General features: G+C 41.3%; 1 protein-coding gene across 6 annotated transcripts in view; it reads right to left on the bottom strand.

Moving 5' to 3' along the window:
• The window catches only part of FAM135A (family with sequence similarity 135 member A), a 147,422-nt gene extending 138,809 nt beyond the window's left edge, over positions 1-8,613 (bottom strand). For 3 of the 6 annotated variants that reach the window (XM_043889910.1, XM_043889914.1, XM_043889913.1), the window contains exon 1: positions 8,211-8,613. The gene's annotated coding sequence lies outside the window, so the exon portion shown is untranslated. Of the gene's footprint in view, positions 1-5,868; positions 6,557-8,210 lie in introns of those variants that run through there. The other 3 variants (XM_043889916.1, XM_043889915.1, XM_043889911.1) reach the window with 3 other exon arrangements.
• Positions 8,614-13,337: the final 4,724 nt, after the last annotated feature.

The raw sequence follows: 13,337 nt of genomic DNA, 5'->3' as shown, positions 1-13,337 counted from the left end.
AGGTTTGTTAGTAGTTTCCTTCACTTTTCCTCTCATATCCTGCTGCGCTTTTTGTTCTTTAATTGCTGCCTAATTTTTCTCAATTTATCCCTTTTTACTCATTATTCCCTAAGTGGAAACATACAGTACATGTACAGATATACAAATCTATTTTTCATCCCCCCCCCCCAAAAAAAAAGCCCAAAAGAATTATTTTTACATATTGGTAGAAGAAAAAAATTCAAAGGGACTAAAGGAAATGGAGAGTAGACAAAAGAGAAAGAAAAGAGAAATTCAGAGGACTCTCAGAGCCCAGGGGCTCTATGGGACTCTCCTCTTCCCCGTTTTACGGAAGGACTGCCACTAGCTCGACACAGTCCTGACTGACCCAGCATGATCACGGGCTTCTAAAGTTTCAAGTAGAAATTACTAAGAGTTTTCACCTAAATTTCTCCTAAATTTTAGATGTTGCCAACTAGTTAAAAAACAAACACAAATAAAACAGGCAAACAAAACCTGTGTAGTTAAAATCAAATTCCTCTACAGGGCAAACTCATTCCAAGTTTGCAATCTTCAACTTAGCATAGGTTCTCATGCCACTCAATTCATCAGGCAAAGATCTTTCATGAAACAGGGAAATTCTGGCCTGTCTTCTCTCAAGAGTGAAAGAAGCTGAAGAAAGGACTTCTTTCCTTTTACCCAGAAATGCCTGGGAGACTTTCCACTGCCAGGAACTCCCTTCACCATGGCCTTTCACAGTCTGCTAGCAGGCTCAGATCTGTCACTTTCATCTGAGCCTGTGAAGCTGCACAATCAAAACTCAACTACTGTGACTGAAGAAATGCATTTAAAAATTTTTACTTTTACATTTACATCCAAACACTGAAGCAGTGTAAATATTTTTTAATTAAACATAACTTTATTGCTGACAGGACTGTATTTTACTTAAACTGTTACAGATGTAGTTACTAATTGAGATATGCTGTAGATGTACACACTGGGTTTCAGAGACTTAGTACACAAAAGGATGTAAATATCTCAATAATGTTTTTTATATTGACCACCTCTTGAAATACAGAGAAGGGAATGGCAACCCACTCCAGTATTCTTGCCTGGAGAATCCCATGGACAGAGGAGCCTGACAGGCTACAGTCCATAGGGTCACGGAGAGTCAGACACGACTGAAGCAACTTAGCATGTGTGCACCTTGAAACAATATTTTGCATACGTTGGATTAAATAAAATATATTATACAAATTAATTTTATCAGTTTGTTTTTATTTTTAAAAATGCAGCTCCTTAGACATGTTTAATTACATGTCTCTCTCAGATTTCTATTGGATCTGAGCCTAGGAATGCCAATCTATCCCCCCAACCACTAGAGTGCACAGTAACTGTCCCAGAAACAGCGCTCGGTGCTTAAACACTTGACCTAGCTTCTAAGACCAGGGCTGTTCACTCGCATCGGATCAGTTGAGACCTCCAGTATCTGCAAGGGGAGTCCAGGCACGGATATCTGGAAAAATATGCAAGATGCTCCTGTACCACCTACACCATCCTGAAACAATAGCTAACCATTCTGAACTCAGCCTGAACTTCTGACTGTTTCAGAAACCTAAAGAGGACACAGACATGTCTGAAACTGAGAGGCACAGCTCAGAGGTTCCTTAAAATAGACTGGAGACCACAGGCAATGATGAGATCCTCTCTCAGAAATCAAAGAGCGAACAGCCTTGACTCTTGAACTACAAACCCAAAATAGGTATCCTGAGGGACGGTTCCTTCTCCTAAAGCTGAGGGTAAACAAGCTAAACAAATTGGAGATTCCAGACACTCCCTTTGTCAACCCAAGAAATCAAGGGACCACTTCTATCAATTATGAAGCCAATGACTCCAGCTTCTGAATCCCATTCCCAGGTTAGCAGCCATGGGACAAATGGGTTCAGAGCCTATAATACTGACAGTCCAAATAACAATGCCCAGCTGTATGCAGAAGTTAGGTACTAAAGACACCATATAAGGCAAAAATCATCTATGGAACCACTTATCTGTAGAACAGCTCCACATTAGGAATTAATACATCATTTCTCAATGAGTAAAGCACAGTCATTTTTTTCATTCAGCTTTAGGAAAAAAATTCAGTAGTTCTTCAGATGAACACTATATAATGTAGCAAACTTGCACTTAGAAGCCAAAGTGTACAAAAACCTACATGTCTTTAAATGTTCACACTGAATGTAATGAGATGTTCACATTCAGACAGACACACAGGAACTGAAACCAAGTGAGAGAACGTCAAGTTAAAGCCCAACCAGACAAGGGACTCACACTATGACAGACATCAAGGGACTGAGAGTGACACTGGGATCCAGGACCAGTGAGGGGAAGGGCATCTAATCTAATATGCATATTTCAATTACAGTTTGTTAAATACGAATACGATGAGAACAAAGAGATCTTTTAGATCTTTTAGAAGGTTAACTCAATCCATTTAATAATAGTCAATTTTGGGTCCATTCTGGGGGGGTGGAGGGGTCTTCTCCCAATGAATAAGCAGGAGGCCCCAAAGAGGGGCACCCCAGAAGCCTTCAGAATGCTGTTCTCATAACTTTGTGAATAATAAAATATTTCTGTAACATCCAAGTTCTGTGTGAGAGTAGGAAGATCCATCTCTTGGACAAAGTATCCTCAGCCACCACCTTTCCTAAGTACCACTCACTGATGGCACAGCAGAACTCCAATATACAAAAGTCAGGCCCTTCAGCTAATCTTGATCAAGTCAAACCAGACAGCCATAAACTGAGAATAAACAGCCAGTGACGTCTATAGAGTTGTACACCTGTAATCCTGCTATCTGGTGTAACTCTGGCCACCTAGATTGATTAAGTCTGCATTGGTTGGTTCAGTCTAAATATCTGGCCTATGGTCCTGTTTCTGGATTTACATTCAGTTCCCTTTTGGACTGACTGAGGTCTTGACACCCTGACCACCTCTGAAAGCTCCCTCTTTCTGGAGCTAAACACACTAAGCCATTGGATTACATCCTACTCTAAAATGGCCAAGTCACCTGGCACTCTCCTGACTCAGGATCACCATCACTCAGGTGGCTTTTAACCTTTTTGCCCTCACAATTATTCACACATGCAACACCCTTTCATCAGTAACATCTCTCATCTTAAAAGGTGATTTACAATGAAGAGGAGCTTAAAAGAATTGCTATGAATAAAGGGGACATGGAAAGTAAGGAAAATCACTGGTCTAGAATCTTTTGCTGTCACTTAATCACTCAACACAATAAACTCCTGAGGACCATACACGATACTGCACAAGTTATATTTAGAAATATTTAAGAAAGGAATAGAGTACTAAGTTCTTCTCTTCTAGGGCGAGGGTAAAAGGGAGATCTTCCAGAGGAAAGATAAGCAGAAAACCTTGAAAGACAAACTATATTTTAAAAAGCGATATGTTTGCCTGTTGATATCAAATGTAGAACAAACAGCAATATCAAATACAAACACTGAGAACTTTTTGGAGCCCTTACTCTTCTACAAGTAGCTCTTATTAACATTACTTCATCTCATTCTCATAAAAATCTGAAAGAGCTATTATTACTCCATTTTACAGGTGAAGAAACTGAGGGAAAAGTTTACACAATTTATCCAAGGTCACATGGTTAGAAAACAATGGAAAAAGCACAAAACTCTCGAAAGTGTCAAACTTCACAGCTTATATTTAAACTTATATAATTCTAAAGTCTACACCTTGTTTTAGGAAACAGATTCAATAGTCATCAAGCCATGAAATAAATATGCCCCTACTTAAAGAAAACCTGAAATCAGAATGCAATGTTGATTAAAAAAAAATACACTTGATAAATTAACTACATTCCATTTTCCATGTAATTAACATTATTCCCTAATCATGAAATCTTCAAATTCCTCACACCCACAAATACAAAATCTGAAGTTTAAAGGCACTGACATCGTGTGTGTGTGTGTGTGTGTGTGTGTGTGTGTGTGTGTGTGTGGTCAGTTGGGTCCAATTCTTTGCAACCCCATGAAGTGCAGCCCACCAGGCTTCCTCTGTCCATGGAATTTTCCAGGCAGGAATACTGGAGCAGGTTGCCATTTCCTCCTCCAGGGTATCTTCCCAACCCAGAGATGGACTCTGCATCTCCTGCATTGGCAGCCAGATTCTTTACCACTGCACTACCTGGGAAGCCCTACTATCTTCTAATTTCTTAAAAATCTGGGTTTAAACACTTGGGTCTAATAATAGAGAAATACATTACTTCTCATCTTAGAACTGACATTTAAGATTAAGGAGCACCCTCAGAACATTATTAATTTTGGATAACTGTGTTAGTATGAGAAAATCCATAGAAAAACAAAGCGTAAACCTAATGTAGAAAGAACGTCAGTAGCCTCTGAGATCATTTGGATGGTTGACTTACTGTAGGAAGCAGTAAGGAGAGCAGAGGAGAGCCCCTCCTGCTCATTATGGGACACCTAGTAAAAGGCACCCCAGGGAGGGCAGGGCTTTTTAAGAGCAGCTCACGTAAAGTTTTCATGCTGTTCATGTGCCGTCAAACACACCTGACAGTGACACAACACAGAATGTCTTTGAGTATGTCATGTTATTATATACCTTAAAAATCCCAGAAGAGCCCAAAGAACCAAAACTAGTCACTCCTTTTAACATGAAAAGAAATTCATTATTTCACAGTCATTATCTGTCACCTAGTTCCAGGATCTGCTCAGCATTTCTCAAAATATTTCATCAACAGAGAACAAAGCTCCGAACCAAAACAAAAAGTACAATCCTCTGCCTAAAAAATATTCCAAGAAACAAACAATGTTTTCTTAACAGCTTATGCTTTCCTGCTTTCTTCAGTACATCATTAACTTGGTAGCAGATAGACCTGGATTCTAATTCAGACTCTCTAAGCCTCAGTTTTCTCAAATGGAAAGATTTATAATTTCTACGTTCAAAGGACCTGACACTTTTCATATTTCCATTAAGAAAAAAGAGGCTCATTGTTATTAAATTTAGAACATCACTGACAACCAAGTATGACCCTAATTTTAAAAATGGCAATCTTTAAAAATAAAATGGTAAAACCCACTGTGAAGATATTTCACTACATTCCTTCTGAAAAATCTAGACCTGCCTAACAACTTGTGCTTCCCAACTTCTCTGAAAATCCACTGGGCCCATTAGGAATGCTTTTTTCTGTACTACCACTTTGCTTCTTACTCATATTCATTTCAAAACCTCCTTCCTGACAAACAACTCAAGGAAAAAAAGGAAACAACATTACTCACTTCAGACATATGCTCCCATCTCCATCCATTTAAACACACAATAGAACATATCACAAAACTCACTTTTAATCATTCTTAATACTTCGAATCAAAGGAAATCCTCGCCTTGTCTATCACCTAAAGAACCTCCACTCTCAAATGTCCATAGCTACAGGAAACAAATATAAACTGTAAGACAAGAGAATTTCATGAAAGTTACCAAAACACTGTTAACTTTACATTTTCAGTATCAAATTCTGGCAAACATAGGGCAAACATACTGAATGCGGCAGTGTCTGTTTCATTGCATATGAAGGTTCATTTAAACTAGTCCATGTTTATAACACATGCTACTAAACTTTTCACATAAGTCTGAAACTAAAAAAAAACAAACAAAAACCCAAAAACTAAATTGCAGTGATCTGGGATTTAAGCATTCAATTCTACTCTTATGACATAGTCTAAAAGAGACAAAAACTAAGTGTTTTATATAGTAATTTTTGTCTGTGGTGGCCCTAAGCATGCTTAAATGATTAGGGTTTACTTTGCTTTTGAAAGATTAGTGGGTAGCCACTTGTTTACTCACATATTATAAGGAGAGACACTGAAGGTACACAGGTTAAGTGACTTCTACAAATGAATGTCATGAGTCATCATAAGAGTGTAGATCCTCTGACATCCAGCCATGTGCCCATTGTCCGCCATGAATCTTTATTTTCATTTCTAAGAGCACAGAATCAACTTACTATAAATACCAACAAGAATGTGTAAGCATTTAGTTTTTTAATAAACAGTTACCTAGAAGGACTCGCCTTTGAAAGACGGGAAGATTTTCTTCAGAAGCAACAGTTATCTCTATCTACACTGGAAAAATCATTTTAAAAAATCCTAAAAGCTGAGTTCATCACATCCTACCATACACAACTGCTGCTTCTTCCAAAAGAGGTGTGGTTTCACAACATCAAGCTCTGCTTTTACACTAATATCATGTCAAATAAGAAAGTACACATTTTTGTCTTGGTGCGTCCCTTCTATACTACAGAAACAGAAAAATTCAACTCTACCTGACACAGAAACATAAGGAAGAATTTACTGTTTGTGGGCTGCTTTGAGATTACAGAATGAAATACATAATCCAGTTGCTCCTCGGCCCTAGAATAAAGGCAAACTTCACTGAGAGTGACTACTTCAGCAGATGCCTTCAAAATAAGATCCTACAATGTTATTTATATAGAGAAGTTTTTTATAAGCCAAATATTGATCACAATAAAATGGAGCAAAAAAACCTCCACAACTGTTTAGAAAGTTCTTTTACCCAATTCACAAATTTAATACTTCTGTCCCCTTACTAAATTTCTCCTTTAGTAAGGACACTAATTCTGTAAGTTAGTAAAAATTGTTAGCACTTATGGCAGAGAACAGAGACCATCACAAAAATGATGCGATTAACTGCAATGGCAAATGTATAAAATATCAAATTAATAACTAATTTTTAAATTTTTTTTGATAAATTTCACTTAGTATTCGTTCCTGGACAACTGTATTTCCTGGAGAACAATAAAATCTCAAAATTTTAACCTTAGGTCTGGAGGTTAGCCTTTATATTTTCACCAAGCCTCTCCTCAAGTTGCTTCTTCTAGACATGTCAGGTAAACATAATTCTTGAACATTAAAGGTTTGATCAGTTAAGTGTAACAGGTTATGGCTACTGTCACTCCTGTTGGTACTTCCAGTCAGCGAAGAATGAAAGATTTCATAAAACTGTCAACTGAACTAAGTACACTGAGCAATTACCTAGTTTAGGTAGAAAGTAAAAAGAGACTAGCAAGGAGATCCAACCGGTCCATCCTAGAGGAGATCAATCTTGGGTGTTCATTGGAAGGGCTGATGCTGAAGCTGAAACTCCAGTACTCTGGCCACCTCACGCGAAGAGTTGACTCATTGGAAAAGACCCTGATGCTGGGAGGGATTGGGGGCAGGAGAAGGGGACGACAGAGGATGAGATGGCTGGATGGCATCACCGACTCGATGGACATGGGTTTGGGTGGACTCCGGGAGTTGGTGATAGACAGGGAGGCTTGGCGTGCTGCGATTCATACAGTCGTAAAGAGTTGGACACGACTGAGCGACTGAACTGAACTGAAAAGAGACTAGAACTCCTCAGAGATTTCATAAAAAGTAAAACGGAGAGGAGTTAAGAGACTCGACCTATGCAAACGGGAAAAAAACAACAGTTTTAGTGAGGAAAAAAGATCAAGATTCGAGAGTTAAGGGTTGGGGTCAGGATGGAGAGAGACGGGAGGACAGGGAGGGATCGTCAGACGGAGAGGGGTGAAGTCAGGGCAGAGAGGAAGGATTCGGGGCGCCAGGGCCTCCGAAGATGAAGTCCTGCGCCAAGTGATGCTGAGGCAAAACCCTGTCAGAAGCTAATGCAAGACGGGGAAGGCGAAGAACCGAAGGGGGGAAACGGGCAGAGCAGAGCGAGCGAAGGGAGGAATGACAGAGGGAGCGGAGAAGGGAGCCGGCGGCGGGCGAAGAGCCGGCCCGGGGGCGCCCATAGGAGGGAGGGGCCCCAGGGGCACCCCGCCTCCCACGGAGGGGCCGCTGGGGATGAGGGGCGCGGCGCGGCAGGGAGAAGGCGCGAGGACGCGCAGGGGGCGAAGAGCGGCCGGGAGCTCGCGGGCCGCGCGAGGGTCGGGCCCGAGGCGCGGCGGGCAGCGCGGCTCCGCAGCCCGAGCGCGCCCGCCGGCCGTCCCCGCCGACCTTCAGGGGCCCGGCGCCGGCTCCAACCCGGAGCGGCCGGGTAGGGCCGGAGCCGAGAGCGGGGACCGGGCGCAGAGGAGGCCGCTCCCCGCCCGGCCGCGGGGAGGGGACGCGAACAGGGTCGCGGGGGTCGCGGGCCGGGACAGCCGGACGTCGAGAGCTCACCTCTCGCCCGGCTCGGCCGCCGCCGCCGCCCGTCGAACCGTGGAGCTCGCTGTCTCAGTGGAAGAAGGCGGCCCCGCCCGGGTCAGCACCATCCCGCCGCGGGCCCCTCACATCGCCGTCGCAGCACCGCAACCTCCGCCGCTGAGGAGCCGGCTCGTAACCGCCGCCCGGCGAGCGGCCCCGCGCGGCCAGCGAGCATGCGCACTGCGCGGGTCCCCGAGGGAGCGCCGCGGGCCGCGCTACCTGCGAGCCACAGGTCCCGGCCGCGGCCCCGCCCCCAGGCCGCCCAGCCGGCCGCGCCCTCCCCTTGCCAGGCGAGGCCCCGCCCTCCCAGGCCTGCGCCCCGCCCCCCGCGCGCCCGGCGCTCCCGGGCCTGGGTTCCAGACCCAGCGCTGACTGAGATTTTGAGAGCTGTGTCCACCCTATCGGGCTCAGGCTCCCAAGCTCCCGCGAGAACGGGAAGTTGGCGTCAATAAAAGGCGCTGGCCCGTGGGAAGGGCAGGATTGCGGGCGTCTGGAGGGTGAGAGCTAGGGCTCGGGAGACGAGGGAGGGCGAGGAGAGCGAGTGCTGGGCTGCACTTCTCGCTTTGTCGTTTATTCTTCCCTGTTCCTCACCTTCTTCCTCCGATCCGGGATGAAGAGCCTGGTCCTTGCGCAGTAGGAGGGGAAGGACAGCTGCTGTTGGGGCTGGGAAGAGGGGCTCAGTTGCAGCCTTTTGGGGGCGGTATCTGTGTTGCTATGGTTACCGCTGGGTGACGGACGCCTGAACGTAGCTCTTTGATTCCCTTGACGGATCCCGAGAAGGATAATCCTTAAGTGATCTACTACTTCACTCTCCCTAGTTTCTGAACCTTTTGTGGTGCGGAAAGCTCAGTGTGTTACAAAAGCAAAGTTGTAAAGAAGGAAGTTGCGGCTGCAGCGTGTGTTTTACAATTGAGGGTGTTTAGTGGTGATGGCGTTTAATAGCACTGAACTGCACTTTTTAAAGTGGTTTAAGTGGGGGCGAGGGACGGATAAATTCGGCATTTTTGAGTAACAGGTACGCACCCCTATATATAAAATAGATAACCAGTAAGGGCACGCAGTATGGTACACGGAATTATACTCAGTATTTTGTAATAATCTGTAAGGGAAAAGAATCTGAACCACTTCACTGTAAATCCGAAACTAACACCACATTGTAAGTCAACTATACTTAAATAAGAATAAAATTGTTTAAAATGGTTGTATTTTATGTTATGTAATACCTTATAACAATAAAAATGGAAAGAAAAAAGTTTGCACTAATTTGGGAATAAAACCGATGCCTTGTAGTGTAGGCCATTTGGGGGGGCAGGTTTTGAAAATAGTTTAACCTCTGGTTTTTCTTCATCTTAGTATGTGTTGTAAACATGCTTAAAAGTGCCTTTTTGTCCTATGATAACCAGTATATTGAAAGGCTTGCCATTGTAATTCCTAATCGTTGTCTTTGTAAAAAAAAAAAAAAATAGCTGAATAGTGTTTTTACTGTCCTTTTACATAAAAGTTTGTTTTGTGATTTGAATTGTAGCCTCACAATTGAAAGCCTTTTTCTATTTTTATTTTTCAGTTCTTTCTTAGGAAAATATACTGAATATCCAATTATTTGCAGTTCCATATCTATACTTTCCTTAAACTTCACCCTGTGCCAAGATTCCTTCTCTATTAATGTATTCTTTCTGTTCAAATTGCATTTTAAAATCATCTGTGTGCCTGAGTGTACTAATCTTGGAGATCCCAACATGAATAAAACAGAACTTGGGTGCAGTGTTTATGGAACTGCCTCATAACATGATGTGTGTAGTTAGAGATGCATGCACAAGGTATTACTGGAGCTCAGAATAGGATTAATCTGATTTAGGTTGGCAGAAGTCATGAATCAAGAAAGACTTCCGGGAGGAAATGATTCCAGAGAGTTAATGTAATGGAATATATGTGTGTTGCAGGGCCAAGTGCAATAGGGAAAGGTGTGGGAAAAACGATTGCTTGAACAAAACCATACAACCAGAAACTGATGCTTGCACAGAATGAGATTAAGCAATTTTGTGCCACAATTTGGGGGTATGAAGCTAGAGAAGCAGGCAAAGTTCAGATCATGGTGCCCCTTTAAAGGATTTCAAGGAAAGATCAATTTAACTAGTATTTTTTCATTACTTATTCAATGTGTGCCAAGCACTGTGCTAGTTACCAGGATGCAATGAGGAGTAAGTCATTCCCAACTCTCAGGGAGTTTACAATCTAATAAGGGGACACAGGTACCTCACAAGTCAAAACATTGTACCAGAGTTAAAATTGGGGAAGGCAGAGGTCATTTGGGAGCCCAGAAGAAGAGCTCCCTTCTAACTAACCTAGAGAGTTAGACAAGACTTCTGGAAATGATTCGTCAGGAGAAGAATATAAAATACTCTCTTAAAAATTAGAAAAAATGTTATCTCCTGACATAGTATTAGAGTGCAGAATGCCTTGACCCAGGTGTCAGATTACCTGGTTCAGGTTCTAGCTCTGCAGTACACTAATCTGAAAAGTCTGTATAATCTATGTAATCCTAACTTCTCTAGATTTCAGTTTCTCTTGTAACAATCAAATTATATTCTTTTAGGAATTTTGTGACTTTAAATTTACTTCCCATTTATGCCCGCAGGTTTTGAGTCAGTCTTTATGCTGCTGATATAATGGTTTTGTGCCACACTTAACACGCTTACCATTTAAACTACGTCATGTTATATATGTCATTTTCTATTCAAGCCATGCATGCTCAAAGGATGCAAAGTTGGGATACTTTTTATCCCATGGTTTACTAGCTATGGTCTACATGATTTAACTTTGGCATAGAATGTATTCAAATATTTCCTAAGTCCTTCTAACTGGAGTGTTCTCTTAAACTTCTACACAGTCGCACAATATTGGCTCGGTTGAAGACTTGAGAGGTTAGAAGAAATGAATATTGGAAATCTGGAAATAGCGTAGTGGAAAGATATCTATCTGTTGCTAGACATCAACTCACTCAGCAAGTAAACTTACTTTTTCCTTCTTGGGATTTATGATGGTTAAAACACTCCTGTTGCTTTAAGGAGGTCACTATCAACTATAAAATTTTAAATTAACATTAAGATGTGGTCAGAATCATTCCATAGCTTTTTCCACGAATGTGATTCTTTATGGCATTTTATACAGGGAATTCTGACTTCCTTTAAACAATTTGTTTTAAAGAATTGGATTATTTTCAAATAAGTAGAGTATTATAATATTAATAAAATACTAAACCCTCTTCTGGGGCAACCATTCTTGAGTCTGTTTAAAATACAGATTTAATCATTTGCAAACACTTGAGAGCATGCTCACTGTATTCAAGACAAATTTTTTAAAGGTTATATAATCTTACCAAATATGAGATGGGGTAAAACAAAGTTTCATTATAAGACTTCCTTCATGGGTTAGTAACAACTACAAACCAGAAGGGCAAATGTATTACTTCATAACTTAATGTCATAACATTTTTTTCATGACTTAATAACTACGAAGGAACAATCATAATATAAAACTCAGTCTTCCCTGTAATACAATAGCAATCCCTCAAAAAAAAAAAAAAAAAGAAGAGGCAGTTTTCTTTCTTTCTTTCTCTGTCTTTCTCTTTTACCAGATAATGTTGGTTGCTTCTGAGAGGGAAACTTGGAAGGCTGGGCTTTTGGTGAGGGAAGGGAAAGAAGAATTCCTACTGTATATTCATCTGAGTTTGAACCTAGTGAGTATATTAAAGGAAAATATGTTTGAATCTATATTAAACACAGTTTTTTAAATGTATGTAGTCTTTAATAATGATACTACAGAAAAAAAAAAACCCAATAGCTACGTAATGAATAAAAATGCAAACAAGTTTTTGCGATACAGTGTGAAAGGGGCAAACAGTGACTCCTTGGTTGCAGCTCAGATAATCTGAGTTTCCTAAAGCCAGAGTATCTGCTTGGGTTATTCAGAGAGACTCTGTTAAGAAGATGTTCCTCCTACCACCACCCAAACTGAATCATTCCTGTGAAGAATAATTATCTAGTACCATGTGACAGTACTGAAATGATTTCTGAATTATTCTCTTCCTCGTGTGCTTAAAGCATACCATGATGTTTTAAAAATAATAATGTATATACTAGTTATGATTTGATCTGTGATAGTAAACATATCAGGGCAACTGTCTCACTCTTCTAGGGACTCACACAGTCTAATCTCAAGTCCCGATCCTTAACTCTGGCCACAAAGATTCTTTCTGCCTCCTATCAGACCTTGTCACAGAGCTCTCCTGCCAACTCCTCTTACTCAACACACCCCAGACCCATCCTGCTCTCCTCTCCCCTCACACACAGCTCCATCTCCCTCCCCACCTCCAAGCATCTTTTAATGATCCTCCCCCCCTGCCATTTATGGATTGAACACATAATCAAACATTCAAAATAGTATTCTAATATCTACAACATATATTTGCATAACTTTCTTTTCTAGGCCTTCTTGATCTGTCAGAGACATCATAATAAGAAGCTACTTTATGAGAATGTTGTGAAATTGTGTGTATGTGCTCAATCTTTAAGTTGTGTCCGACTCTTTTCAACCCCATGGACTGTATCCCACCAGGCTCCTCTGTCCATGGGATTTTCTAGGCAAAAATACTGCAGTGTGTTGCCATTTCCTCCTCCGGAGAGCTTCCCAACCCAGGAATCGAATCCCTGCATTTCCTGCACTGACAGGCTGGTTCTTTGCTACTGAGCCACCTGGGAAGCCCTATGAAATTATTACAAAGATCTTTTACCAAAAAAAAAAAAAAAGGTACATATTTCTGATTATTCCTGGCACTGGAAGGAAATAATGATAAGTAATGGGACATTCATAGATCAATTTAACTTACAATAAACATCCATCCATAATTAGTATTTAATTTCCTCTTTAAAACACATACAATTCTAAACTCCCATACAATTTGTGGACCATAGGGAATGCAAAATTAACCTCTTATGTTTAAAATCTTTTCACCAGAAAACTCTTCTTTCCACTTCTTAGTTTTTACATTGGAAAGATTGATGGGAACACAGTAAAAGGAAAAAAATCATTTTTCTATATTACAGT

The sequence above is a fragment of the Cervus elaphus genome, chromosome 28 (genome assembly GCF_910594005.1).
Source record: "Cervus elaphus chromosome 28, mCerEla1.1, whole genome shotgun sequence".
In the NCBI taxonomy this organism is placed as follows: Eukaryota; Metazoa; Chordata; class Mammalia; order Artiodactyla; family Cervidae; genus Cervus; species Cervus elaphus.
Note: the sequence above shows the minus strand (reverse complement) of the source record. Positions and strands in the feature narration are given on the sequence as shown.